The sequence below is a fragment of the Salmo salar genome, chromosome 22, assembly GCF_965601325.2.
Source record: "Salmo salar chromosome 22, fSalSal1, whole genome shotgun sequence".
Lineage (NCBI taxonomy): Eukaryota > Metazoa > Chordata > Actinopteri > Salmoniformes > Salmonidae > Salmo > Salmo salar.
Genome location: NC_138312.1, coordinates 48969425 through 48982911, shown reverse-complemented (window position 1 = coordinate 48982911; position 13487 = coordinate 48969425). Strand labels below are relative to the sequence as shown.

General features: G+C 42.0%; 1 long non-coding RNA gene across 2 annotated transcripts; it reads right to left on the bottom strand.

Annotated features, from left to right (window-relative positions):
- Positions 1-446: 446 nt before the first annotated feature.
- On the bottom strand, positions 447-12967 carry LOC106583610 (uncharacterized). 2 transcript variants are annotated; one of them, XR_001323567.3, is made up of 7 exons: positions 8266-12967; positions 6459-7855; positions 5989-6191; positions 5031-5721; positions 4669-4814; positions 4300-4484; positions 447-4173 (listed from the first exon to the last, which is right to left on the bottom strand). It is a non-coding gene; the product is annotated as an uncharacterized LOC106583610 (long non-coding RNA). The 2 variants fall into 2 exon arrangements; XR_014382201.1 differs by having other exon boundaries at positions 6459-12967.
- Positions 12968-13487: the final 520 nt, after the last annotated feature.

The window sequence follows — 13487 nt, the reverse complement described above, 5'->3', positions numbered from 1 at the left end:
GTCAGCCGAGCAGTGAATTTCAAACTGATTCAACCACAAAGACGAGGCAGGTTGTCCAATGCCTCACAAAGTTTGAATACATCTTTAAGCATGGTGAAGTTTTTAGGCAATATACCCAGTGACTACATGAGTCCTTCTTAACTCAGTTGCCGGAGAGGAAGGAAACCGATCAGGGATTTTACCAAGAAGCCAATGGTGACTTTAAAACAGTTCAATGGCTGTGATAGGATAAAACTGAAGACGGATCAACAACATTACTAACCTAAATGACAGAGTCAAAAGAAGGAAGCCTGTATAGAATAAAAATATTCCAAAACATGCATCCTATTTGAAATAAGGCACTAAAGTAAAACTGCAAAAAATGTGGCAAAGAAATTAACATTATGCCCTGAATACAAATCGTTATGTTTGGGGCAAATTAACTCAGCAAAAAAAGAAACATCCTCTCACTGTCAACTGCATTTATTTTCAGAAAACTTAACATGTGTAAATATTTATATCAAGATTCAACAACTGAGACAAACTGAACAAGTTCCACAGACATGTGACTAACAGAAATGGAATAATGTGTCCCTGAACGGGGGGGGGAAGAGAGTCAAAATCTAAAGTAACAGTCAGTATATGGTGTGGCCACCAGCTGCATTAAGTACGCCAGTGCATCTCCTGCTCATGGACTGCACCAGATTTACCAGTTCTTGCTGTGAGATGTTACCCCACTCTTCCACCAAGGCACCTGCAAGCTCCCAGACATTTCTGGGGGAATGGCCCAGCCCTCACCCTCCGATCCAACAGGTTCCAGACGTGCTCAATGGGATTGAGATCCGGGCTCTTCGCTGGCCCTGGCAGAACAATGACATTCCTGTCTTGCAGGAAATCACGCACAGAATGAGCAGGGTGGAGGGTTATGTCAGGATGAGCCTACAGGAATGGTACCACATGAGGGGGGAGGTTGTATTCCCAGTAACTCACAGCTTTGAGATTGCCTGGAATGACAACAAGCTCAGTCCGATGATGCTGTGACACACCGCCCCAGACCATGACGGACCCTCCACCTCCAAATCGATCCCGCTCCAGAGTACAGGCCTCGGTATAACGCTCATTCCTTCGACAATAAACACGAATCCGACCATCACCCCTGGTGAGACAAAACCACGACTCGTCAGTGAAGAGCACTTTTTGTCTGATCCAGCAACAGTGGGTTTGTGCCCATAGGCAACGTTATAGCCGGTGATGTCTGGTGAGAACCTGCCTTACAAAAGGCCTACAAGCCCTCAGTCCAGCATCTCTCAGCCTATTGCGGACAGTCTGAGCACTGATGGAGGGATTGTGGGTTCCTGGTGTAACTCGGGCAGTTGTTGTTGCCATCCTGTACCTGTCCCGCAGCTGTGATGTTCGGATGTACCGATCCCATGCAGCTGTTACACGTGGTCTGCCACTGCGAGGACGATCATCTGTCTGTCCTGTCTCCCTGTAGTGCTGTCTTAGGCGTCTCTCAGTACGGACATTGCAATTTATTGCCCTGGCCACATCTGCAGTCCTCATGTCTCATTGCAGCATGCCTAAGGCACGTTCACGCAGATGAGCAGGGACCCTGGGCATCTTTCTTTTGGTGTTTTTCAGAGTCAGTAGAACGGCCTCTTTAGTGTCCTAAGTTTTCATAACTGTGACCTTAATTGCCTACCGTCTATAAGCTGTTAGTGTCTTATTGACCGTTCCACAGGTGCGTGTTCATTAATTGTTTATGGTTCATTGAACAAGCATGGGAAACAGTGTTTAAACCCTTTACAATGAAGATCTGTGTAGTTATTTGGATTTTTCCCGAATTATCTTCTAAAGACAGGGTCCTGAAAAAGGGACGTTTTTTTGTTGTTGCTGAGTTTCAACACATCACTGAGCACCACTCCTCATATTTTCAAGCGTGGTACTGGCTGCATCATGTTTTGGGTATTGTTGTCATCGGCAAGGACAAGGGAGTTTTTTGGGGGGTAAAAAGAAAGGGAAAACAGCTAAGCATAGGAAAAAAATCTGAGGAAAACCTGGTTCAGTCTGCTTTCCAACAGACAATGGGAGACAAATTCACCTTTCAGCAGGACAATAACCTTAAACACAAGGCTAAATATACACTGGAGTTGCTTAACAATACGACATCGATTGTTCCTGAGGCCTAGTTACAGTTTTGACTTAAAATCGTCTTGAAAATCTATGGCAAGACTTGAAAATGATTTGACAGAACTTGAAGAATCCAGAAAATAATAACAGGCAAATATTGTGCAATCCAGGTGTGCAAAGCTCTTAGTGACTTACCAAGAAAGACTCACAGTTGTAGTCGCTGCCAATAGAGATTGTAACATGTATTGATTGACTCAGGGGGTGTGAATACTTATGTAAATTAAACAGTTTTTCTGTATTCCATTTTCAATAAAGTTGTGAAAATTTCAAAAAACATGTTTTCACTTTGTCACTATGGGGTATCATGGGTAAACGGCATATCATTTTTAAAATACATTTTAAATTCAGGCTGTAACACAACAAAATGTGTAATAAGTCAATTGGTATGAAAACTTTGTAGAAGCAATTGCATGATCATTTCTCTTTCGTTACCTTAAAGTGTGTGTTCACATTGAATAGCATTGGCCGTGTCGTTAAACACACACACAGATAACCCTTGTTATTACTGGAAAAAACAAAACTGTTGTCCCCCTTTTGGGGGCTACGTGCCAACTCAGCAGTCTTACCCCAACTGGACTGTAAAATATAACACACTTATTATGCTAAGGTATTTTCTCAGTCAAACAGTACATTTGCATTTGGCGCGTAGACACTCCCATATCAGTATGCCCATAAGCCATGTCTCAGTCGATGTACAATATGAGGCGGCCACCAGTCACCACCCTTTGTATTAATATCCCCCAGACAGAAATAAATGCTAAATCCAGGGGGGGCTCCTTGGTGTTTGAACCAATAAACAACGCTTTCTCCACACCTTCTCTCTACTTCTTTATCTAGAAACATTTATCTGCCCCAACCTCGCCCGAAGAACTAAACAGGGCCCATGGCACCCTTCCCAGCATCTGTCCTGACCTTGCCACAGAAATGCAGCACTCATTCCACAAAGCATGGAGGGTAGGGGGTGTCTGAGGTGTTCTCCCCCAGACAAATCTGAAGGAGAATTATATTGTATTATAACAAGACTATATATATCAATTGTGACTGGTACATTTGACTACTTTGGTACACTATAAGTGACATTTGTCCAAATACTTATGCCATCTTCAAATATTGGGACTAGATCTATAAATTGCTACAACATATACAGTACCAGTCAAAAGTTTGGAAACCTACTCATTGAAGGGTTTTTTATTTTTTACCTGATGCGTGTTATTTCATAATTTTGATGTCTTCACTATTATTCTCCAATGTAGAAAATAGTAAAAAAAGAATAGAAAAACCAAAAGGTATGTCCAAAACTTTCACAGGTATTGAAAAACTATCAGTGGAAGTATGTATGTAGCCTAAAAAGCATGAGATAAAAAGATTTTATCGTTACTATAACATGTTTCGTTATAAAGTAAATCAGCCGGTTGGGGAGATGTTACATTGCAACAATAATAAAACCTGGAAGGAACAGACTTGGTCCGGTGTGTTCTAAAGTCCAGGCTCGATTTCTGGTTCCAGTCTGGACCTGCTAGGCTAGAAAGATTGACAGAAAACAAGGACAATTTTTTTCCTCAAGGACCCCATTGACAGTACAAACAAAGATGTAGAACGCAGATTTTATAAAACTATTGTGACATTACACTAGGGCAGTGAGAGGTTCCGAGGCGGGATTTGCACCTGGCACCTTAGCCCAGAGGTGGACACATTACAGCATTACATTACCTAGTCAGTTGTACAACTGAAATGTGTCTTCCACATTTAACCCAACCCCTCTGAATCAGAGAGGTGCGGGGGGGGGGGGGGGCTGCCTTAATCATCATCCACGTCTTTGGCGCCCGGGGAACAATGGGTTAAACTGCCTTGCTCAGGGGCAGAATTACATTTTTTACCTTGTCAGCTCGGGGATTCGATCCAGCAACCTTTTTGGTTACTGGCCCAATGCTAACCACTAGGCTACCTGCCACACCATGGAAGGTGGCGATTAGGGAAGAACTCCAGACTTCACTGCGACAACAACTGAAAAACAAAAGGCAAAACACAATAATAGTGTAACAGAGTTGGAAACCATATTCAACCATGGACGATAAATGGATAAATACAACCATTCAAAGCTAGAATAATAAATCACAGAACTCATCATACCTTATATTTTAAACTCCAGCTGGGCAGATTTATTCAAGACGTGTTACTGTAAATATGCTCTCTTTTTGGCAACATTTTATTTTTATGGAAATGGGAAATCCAACAAAGGAAATCACCCTTTTCACTGTTTCCTTGATGTAGGACTTCTTGTTTGACAGGTCATAACGAGGGTACATTTTAAAAACCTGAAACCCATTGTAAGAGAATAAGCAAACCGTAAGTTACGACAATGACTATATATTGTTTTTAAATAATTGTTCATCTATCAGGTTCTTAAGATGCACTGTATAGCCTAAATTCATCCATGAGGAAATGTGAGAGCGTTTAGTGTCAATGAACTGTTGTTCATAAAAGATTAGAATGACTAACCTTCTTGAAAATGTCCTTCATTGTGACTTTCTCCAGGTCGACATGGGCCACCAGTTTCTTCACTGTCGTTTTCAGCTCCTCATTTGATGGCTTCCTTGTTATCATCTTAACCAAGGGTTTGTCATCATCTGATTCTGAAAGCAGCACTTAAACCAAAAGTGAGAGAAACAATGAAAAATACACAAGTAAAAATATATATATTTTTTTAAATATATATGATTATTATGAAGAGTTGTCTCACTGCTGTAAAAACACATACAGCACCCTGTGAAAGTATTTATTATGCTACCTCACAATTTTAACATTGTTGTTTGCTCCGGATCTACACATCCTAACCTGCAATATCTTGACTAAAAAGTCACCTGTTTTCCTTTGCATCAAACGCCTTATCTTTGCTTTCCTCATTGCTTCAATCTGTAATCCAACAGGGGCCAATTTAATATCTGGCTCTAAGAAACCATCATTCACATGACATTACAATAATCTCAAATCGATCTAGAGACTAATGACAACCTGCTATAAAAAGCCATTAAGCCTAGAGCTGGGACGATAAACCGAAAATTATCGACACCGACCGTACCGATCACTTTTCGCAGGCATTTTGATGATATCATTTATTACAATGAGTATTCTACACTAGAGTAATGTGAAGTTTGCAATGAAATAAGTTTGCTAACATGGGTGATTGTTAATGGGACAATTGATGGCTGCAACCATTAAACTAGTAGTATTACATTAAAGGAGAATAAAATCTGTGGTGCACATTATAATGCTAAACTTTTCGTTCTATTTACCATTATCGCATCAGTTCAGGCAATTCATCACGATATGGATTTTTGTCCATATCGCCCAAATCGCTCTAATTTAACCTATATCATCCAAATTAATTTAAACTCGCCTGCTGTTCATATTCGTTGTCCTCAAAATCTGTTGAGGTAAGGTCAGAGATCTCAGAAACATCCTCCTCATCTGAACATGGTTGCCACATATTTCTGTGTACTGCCTCGATCTTGTGTGTGTGTTTGGCAACACTCTCTTCAGGGGAGAAATAGTCTGCAGGGAACAGCATGTGTTAGTATTCCAGTGAGGTTCTGCACTTTACTGCATGTAAACATTAGGATGAGGTAAATATCTATGGGAATATTTACAGTATAGCTTAAATGCGTAGATACGGGTACATTATAGCAGATTCAATATAGCCCTGTTTGTTCAAAGCTTTGCCCAGCCAATAACTTCAAAGTATTGAAAAAGACTCCAAGACCTGAAGAAACCCCCATTCCAAATCACAGTCAGGTGAAAGATGATCACATTTCCTCTTACCTTGGCTGAGGCTTGGTTGATACCATAACCATCCTCATCGTTGGAGTTATCAACATAGTCCAATCTCTTGTGTCTCAACCCAGCCCTCTTGGTTTGAGGACCTCTGCTATTTGGTTGTTCAGCTTCCAGTTCTCGGTCTCTCCCCTCCTCAGTAGTCTGATGTGACCTGCTCCGAGTTCTACTGGATTTACTTGTTTGTTTGACTGTTAGACAAGAAACATAGCAGAGAGATGGGCACTTTGCTTAATTTCACTGTAGAGAAATTAAGTATGGTGGGGGTGTACATTGATGGTGGGATTTTTAAGGTGACTATTTCAGCCTAATAACTTGTAAGTTGAAATGGCTGAAAGCATGATTCACATGCCTACATATTTTTCATGATAATTAGCCAAAACATTAATGAGCCACTCTAGATCATTAACGTATTTCTCAGTCAGGCGTTATGAACTAAAATGTCTGATGATAATTACCTGCGGGAGATGCAGTTTCACCCTCTGAGGGAGAAGTAGAAGAGCTGGTTGGGGGTTCTCTACGGCGTCGGGGGTTGTGCTACGAGGAGACGGTGTCTTGCCGTCTCTTTTCCTTGCCGACTCCAGTTTCATCTCCCTCTCATACTCTTCCTCAGTAATAACCCTAGCATTCAGTGGGGCCTTCATCTTACTTTGCCTTGGTGTCGTCTTCTTTTGATTATCTATCTCTGTGAAGATCTCAGCCAATTCTGGATTATTCAGTCCTGCTGCCACCAGGGGGTGGGACATGTACTTGCTGAGAATTACTGCTGGTGGTGGTGCTGATGGAGTGGGGCTGGAGGGAGTTGCAGTCTTTTGGGGCTGTTGCTTTTTGGATGTCAAGGGAACTATTTTACTCGAATCTATGGCACTGGGATTAAAGGGGAAGATCCCAGCTTTTCTGAACCCGCTGACTACAATCTTCCTCTCTTTGCATTGCTGGTACGGCTGATGGAGAACCATGGGAAAGTCCATCTTGGAAATGACTACGGCGTTTTTGAAGTGGCAAAGGTCTCCAGCCACCTTGAAAAACCCAGTCTTCAAAGCAGAGAAGTAGGTCAAATCCAGGGGCTGCAGAATGTGAGAGCTGTTTGGAGGAAGAACTAGGAGCACAACGTTTTATTTTCTTGCTGCCTCAATCACCTCTGGATCCAGGTGACTTTTGTGTGCATCAAACACCAGCAGCAGGGGACGTGTTTTCACAGCATACCTGATGAAATGATTCACAAACCATCCCCTGAAGAGTTCATTGTCAATGTATCCTGATGGTGATGTGCCATAGAGAGCATTAGCTGGACCTTCCTTGGTGTAAGGTCCTCCTGGGAATCTGTTTCCAAAAATGATGAAAGGGGGGACATCTTCACCAGACGCATTAAAGCAAGTCAGTACTGACACACGGTCACGTGTACCAGGTGCCTGGATGCAATTATTCTTTGAGCCCTTTGGTGCAAGGACCTTTCTTTTAGATGCATCCATCTGGAACCCAGTCTCATCACAGTTGTAAATCTGAGGTTTATCCTTCAACCCATGTTGCTCCACCGTCTTCTCCAGGAGTATTCAGTCATATCAGGTTTTGTAGCCTGGTTGGCTCTGCATATCCGTCTAAAAAACAACCACTACGTTTGGCCTAATGGTGTGACGTTATCTCCTGAGTTTCTTCTACCTCCTAATGGCACTCTGGCCTTGGTCAGGGGGAACCTTTCCACTTTTTCTGTCACCTGTGGTGGACCGTTTTAAACATTACAGATGCCATTACTGATTGACATGTCCCTATAGCCTTCTCCGTGATTTCATTACTATATAAACTTTTTCCTGACGGTGTTTTATTTTGGTTTGTAATTGTATATACCATGTGGTCTCTGCAAGGACATGCAAACAATATAAATACAAATTATCAAGTCAAGGTTAGTCACATTCGCAACTCAAAGTTGGCTAGTTAGCTGCTTGTAGTTAACTATATACATTTTCAAAATCTCTTAAACGTTATATTTAGCCCTACCAGCTAATAAAAAGATAAATTAACAACCAGTGATTATTTTATTTATCAAATATAATTACAATGACATTATAAGCAGGCATCGTATCTATCTAGCTAACGTTAGCAAGCTAACAGTTATATTACCAAAATGCATGCCAGCCAGCTCACGTTAGGTAGCTTGCGCCAAATGGACCAACTATACTTGCTCTTTTCCAATCCACTTAATTTATTGAATGAAACATGTAATTCGGTTTCTTCTGGTACGTCATATTCTTTATTTTAATTTCTTACCATATAATCTGAATCAAATTTCCACGTGCTGCTCCGGTAGCAAAGAATGTACTGGCTAACGTTAGTGTTTACGAGACACTGTTCACATAGCTAGTTACTACGCATACGCGTCGATTTGGTGATTTCATTTCAGCTCGCCGGGTGAGAGGAATATGACTTTATTACCAATGTAATTTTCTAATTGTGAAACGTCGTCCAACTGGTGCCCCGAGCGAGCTAAAGCAACCGACTGTTTTGTTTCTCAATCACTGCCGCCTTCAATTTAAAAAATGCGCAAAGTTCTGCATAAGTAAATAAAAGTAATGATAATATGATCACTAACACAGCCTATATGACAAATGGGTTGTTATGTAATGTCCATTGACTTATATAAAATTACTTTTTACAAGGTATATCTCAACTAACCTCAATTTATTCTACCCTTACCCTGCTGTCACCTCAAGACGTACTGCAAATTGTATTCATTTGAATGGGATTAATAGGAAGTGGAATGGCTGTCCTATTTTTTTTTATTTCACCTTTATTTAACCAGGTAGGGCAGTTGAGAACAAGTTCTCATTTACAACTTCGACCTGGCCAAGATAAAGCAAAGCAGTGCGACAAAAACAACACAGTTACACATGGGATAAACAAACGTACAGTCAATAACACAATAGAAAAATCTATATACAGTGTGTGCAAATGTAGTAAGATTAGGGAGGTAAGGCAATAAATAGGCCATACTGGCAAAATAATTACAATTTAGCATTAACACTGGAGTGATAGATGTGCAGATGATGATGTGCAAGTAGAGATACTAGGGTGCAAAATAGCAAAAATAAATAACAATATGGAGATGAGGTAGTTGGGTGGGCTATTTACAGATGGGCTGTGTACAGGTGCAGTGATCGGCAAGCTGCTCTGACAGCTGATGCTGAAAGTTAGTGAGGGAGATATAAGTCTTGAGGATTTTAGACCATCTTTATCAAGAGCTCACAAGCAGAGATCTTCTCTAACCCTCACAAATAGTTAATGAAATACAGTATAATAAGGTACTCTTTCCAGAATCTAGCTCACTTTTTCACAAAGCATCTCCAACCATTCCAGCTCCAAAGCCTCAGGTAGTCCCTTTCCAGTCAACAGTAAGAAAATAATTAGACAATAGCATCACCAAGTGGTGAGAAAGGAGAAGTGCGACAACTCAGTTTTCTAGCTACTGCTTCTTCCAGTGGAAATTCATGTACTAAACAATATAGGAACTCTTCTTTCAACTGTCCATTCTGTCTCAAAGGACCTAAAGGTAACTAAACATTGTGCCTAGTTCTGTTAGCTCAATGAGCGGGAATAGAGCACCCAAAGTCTGAGAGAAAGTTTGAATATCCTCAGAATTACAAAAAAGACAAACTCATTTGGGAAGGGACTACAGGGTCTATGAACAAACACATTCACCCAGTTGTCCTGGGCGGTAGATTTGCATGACTATTGTGAAATTGCTGGATTTGAGCACCCAACCCCTTTTGTCATACTCAAGCCAAAGGCTAGCTCATTCCCCAGGCATCTCCAACCATTCCAGGCCCAAAGCACTCAGCTTCTAATATTGAGATGGGGGAGGAGCAAACAGTACCATTAATTCATACATAGTGGGTTTCATTCATACCTTCTGGTAGATTTTGTGTGTGTGTGTAACTCGTCAACAAGGCTTCTGTTTGCAGCGAACATGTTGCCAGAGTAACAATTTCAGTTAAATGAACATTCCAAAATGTACAATTATTTAAGGATTACTGTGGATTTTTAGCGACAATATTCAAACTGAAAACGACGAAACTATTCCTAAAATATAGTCAAAGTCTACATGGACACTTGATTCTTTTTTGCGGAAGTTTAGACCTGAAACAGACACTTGTGTTCGCGGCTAACACAAATGTCATGTTAGCAAACTATTTCCCTTTCCCAGGAAGGGACAGGGCAGATGGGAAACCGGAGTTATGCTCCTACGATGTCTGGGTATTTATATCCCCACTTTCCATGAGCAGGAGTGTCACCTCAAAAATAGCCATCAAACTCTCCGAATAGGAATGGGAAAGTGTGTGTAAGACAAAACATCGCTCTCCATTGAGGAATGCACCTAGTCAACAAGGACCCTATTTTGGCTCAAACATTGATATGAACAACTCAAACATTGGCAATGGCATACAAGAGAGCAATGTGCATTGGTGACATTGCAGTATCTGTGGGTTGAAGTAATGTAACGTGTAGACAACATTGCCCATCATAAACATGAATATTATACAACATATAAAGACAAATGGATTGCTGTGTTTGCATATGTAAAACCATGCCACTGTTTTTTCTCTGGATCAGGGATATTCAACTCCTACCCTGGAGGTCCAGAGTACGGTTTCTTTTTTTGCTCTTCTACCTGGTAATTAATTGCACCCACCTGGTGTCCCAGGTCTAAATCAGTCCCTGATAAGAGGGAAGAATGGGGGGGAAAAGCAGTGGAACTGCCATTGAGGTCCAGGTACTATATATGCTACATGACCAAAAGTATGTGGACATTCGTCAAAAATCTCATTCCAAAACCATGGGCATAAATATGGACTTGGTCCCCCCCTTTGCTGCTATGACAGCCTCCACTCTTCAGGGAAGGCTTTCCGCTAGATGTTGGAGCATCGCTGTGGGGACTTCCATTCATCCACAAGAACATTAGTGAGGTCAGGCACTGATGTTGGGCGATTAGGCCTGGTTCGCAATCGGCTTTCCAATTCATCCCAAAGGTGTTTGACGGGGTTGAGGTCAGGGCTCTTTGCAGGCCCAGATTTGTCCGCCGGACTGCCAGATGGTGAAGCGTGTCCAATGGCGGTGAGCTTTACACCACTCCAGCCAATGCTTGGCATTGCGCATGGTGATCTTAGGCTTGTGTGCAGCTGCTCGGCCATAGAAACCCATTTCATGAAGCTCCTGAAAGACAGTTCTGGTGCTGACGTTGCTTCCAGAGGCAGTTTGGAACTTGGTAGTGAGTGTTGCAACCAAGGACAGACTATTTTTACGAGCTACGCGCTTCAGCACTCGGTGGTCCCGCTCTGTGAGTTTGTGTGGCCTACCACTTTGCGGCTGAGCCGTTGTTGCTCCTAGACGTTTCCACTTCACAATAACAGCACTTACGAACTGACTTGTTGAAAGGTGGCATCCTATGAAGGTGCCACATTGAAAGTCACAAGGTCTTCAGTAAGGCCATTCTACTGCCAATGTTTGTCTATGGAGATTTCATGGCTGTGTGCTCAATTTTATACACCGGTCAGCAACGGGTGTGGCTGAAATAGCCGAATCCACTAATTTGAAGGGGGTGTCCACATTCTTTTGTATATATAGTGTAGATCTGGGGTATTCAAATCTTACTCTATGAGGTCCGGACTACTGCTGGTTTTCTGTTCTACCTGATAATTAATTGCCCCGATCCAGGTCCAAATCAGTCCCTGATGAGAGGGGAAAATGACACTGATGAGGGCTGAAACGTTGCCTGAATGAAATAAAAATTAAAAAGAAACCTTGTATCTCCTTTTTGAGTGCGGACCAGCTACACAATTTTGGTATTCTATTTGCATTTTGGTCGATGCACCTGTTTTGAGTTTAATTGTCACAATACCTTTCATTGATATGATAATAATTGTAACAGCACAAAGTTCAGCTTGTCAACGGTCACAACAGGACCTGATTCATGACAGACCTAGATCATGTCAAGCCCTCCCTGGTGTGAAGTCATACATACATGCAGTTCTCATTTTGAGAACCGACTAGTAAAAAGACCAACTGGAGCCATGTCGTAATGTGGCCACTTTTAATACAGCTATAGCAGACGCAACGCATAGGTGTGTAATGCACACCACTTCCTCTTCAACTTTGACCCCCGGGGAGCATGAGTAACACCCTTCGATCGGCCGACGACTGCCATCCCTTGCTCATTTCTCTTTTCACTTGACCTTTTTAATACTAATCGGTATATCACCCCTTCTCGCCTTCTGACAGCAAACTAAATGGGACTTGCGACATGGCGTGCGGTGAATGCCAGGGATACTTGAATACCTTTGACTAAACACGAGCCATTTCTAGAGAGAGAGGACACCCTGCTGTCTGCGCATGGACTATTCTGGACGGTTCTGACTTAGAATATGTGGACAACTACAAATACCTAGGTGTCTGGTTAGTCTGTAAACTCTCCTTCCAGACTCACATCAAACATCTCCAATCCAAAGTTAAATCTAGAATTGGCTTCCTATTTCGCAACAAAGCATCCTTCACTCATGCTGCCAAACATACCCTCGTAAAACTGACCATCCTACCGATCCTCGACTTCGGCGATGTCATTTACAAAATAGCCTCCAATACCCTACTCAATAAACTGGATGCAGTCTATCACAGTGCCATCTGTTTTGTAACCAAAGCCCCATATACTACCCACCACTGCGACCTGTACGCTCTCGCTGGCTGGCCCTCGCTTCATACTCGTCGCCAAACCCACTGGCTCCAGGTCATCTACAAGACCCTGCTAGGTAAAGTCCCCCCATATCTCAGCTCACTGGTCACCATAGCAGCACCCACCTGTAGCACGCGCTCCAGCAGGTATATCTCTCTGGTCACCCCCAAAGCCAATTCCTCCTTTGGCTGTCTCTCCTTCCAGTTCTCTGCTGCCAATGACTGGAACGAACTACAAAAATCTCTGAAACTAGAAACACTTATCTCCCTCACTAGTTTTAAGCACCAGCTGTCAGAGCAGCTCACAGATCACTGCACCTGTACATAGCCCATCTATAATTTAGCCTAAACAACTACCCCTTCCCCTACTGTATTTATTTATTTTGCTCCTTTGCACCCCATTATTTCTATTTCTACTTTGCACTTTCTTCCACTACAAATCTACCATTCCAGTGTTTTACTTGCTATATTGTATTTACTTTGCCACCATGGCCTTTTTTGCCTTTACCTCCCTTATCTCACCTCATTTGCTCACATTGTATATAGACTTATTTTTCTACTGTATTATTGACTGTATGTTTGTTTTACTCCAAGTGTAACTGTGTTGTTGTATGTGTCGAACTGCTTTGCTTTATCTTGGCCAGGTTGCAATTGTAAATGAGAACTTGTTCTCAACTTGCCTACCTGGTTAAATAAAGGTTAAATAAACGTGTGTGTGTGTGAGTGATTGAGAGAATTCTCTAAGTTAGCCACCGATTCAATTTCCACCA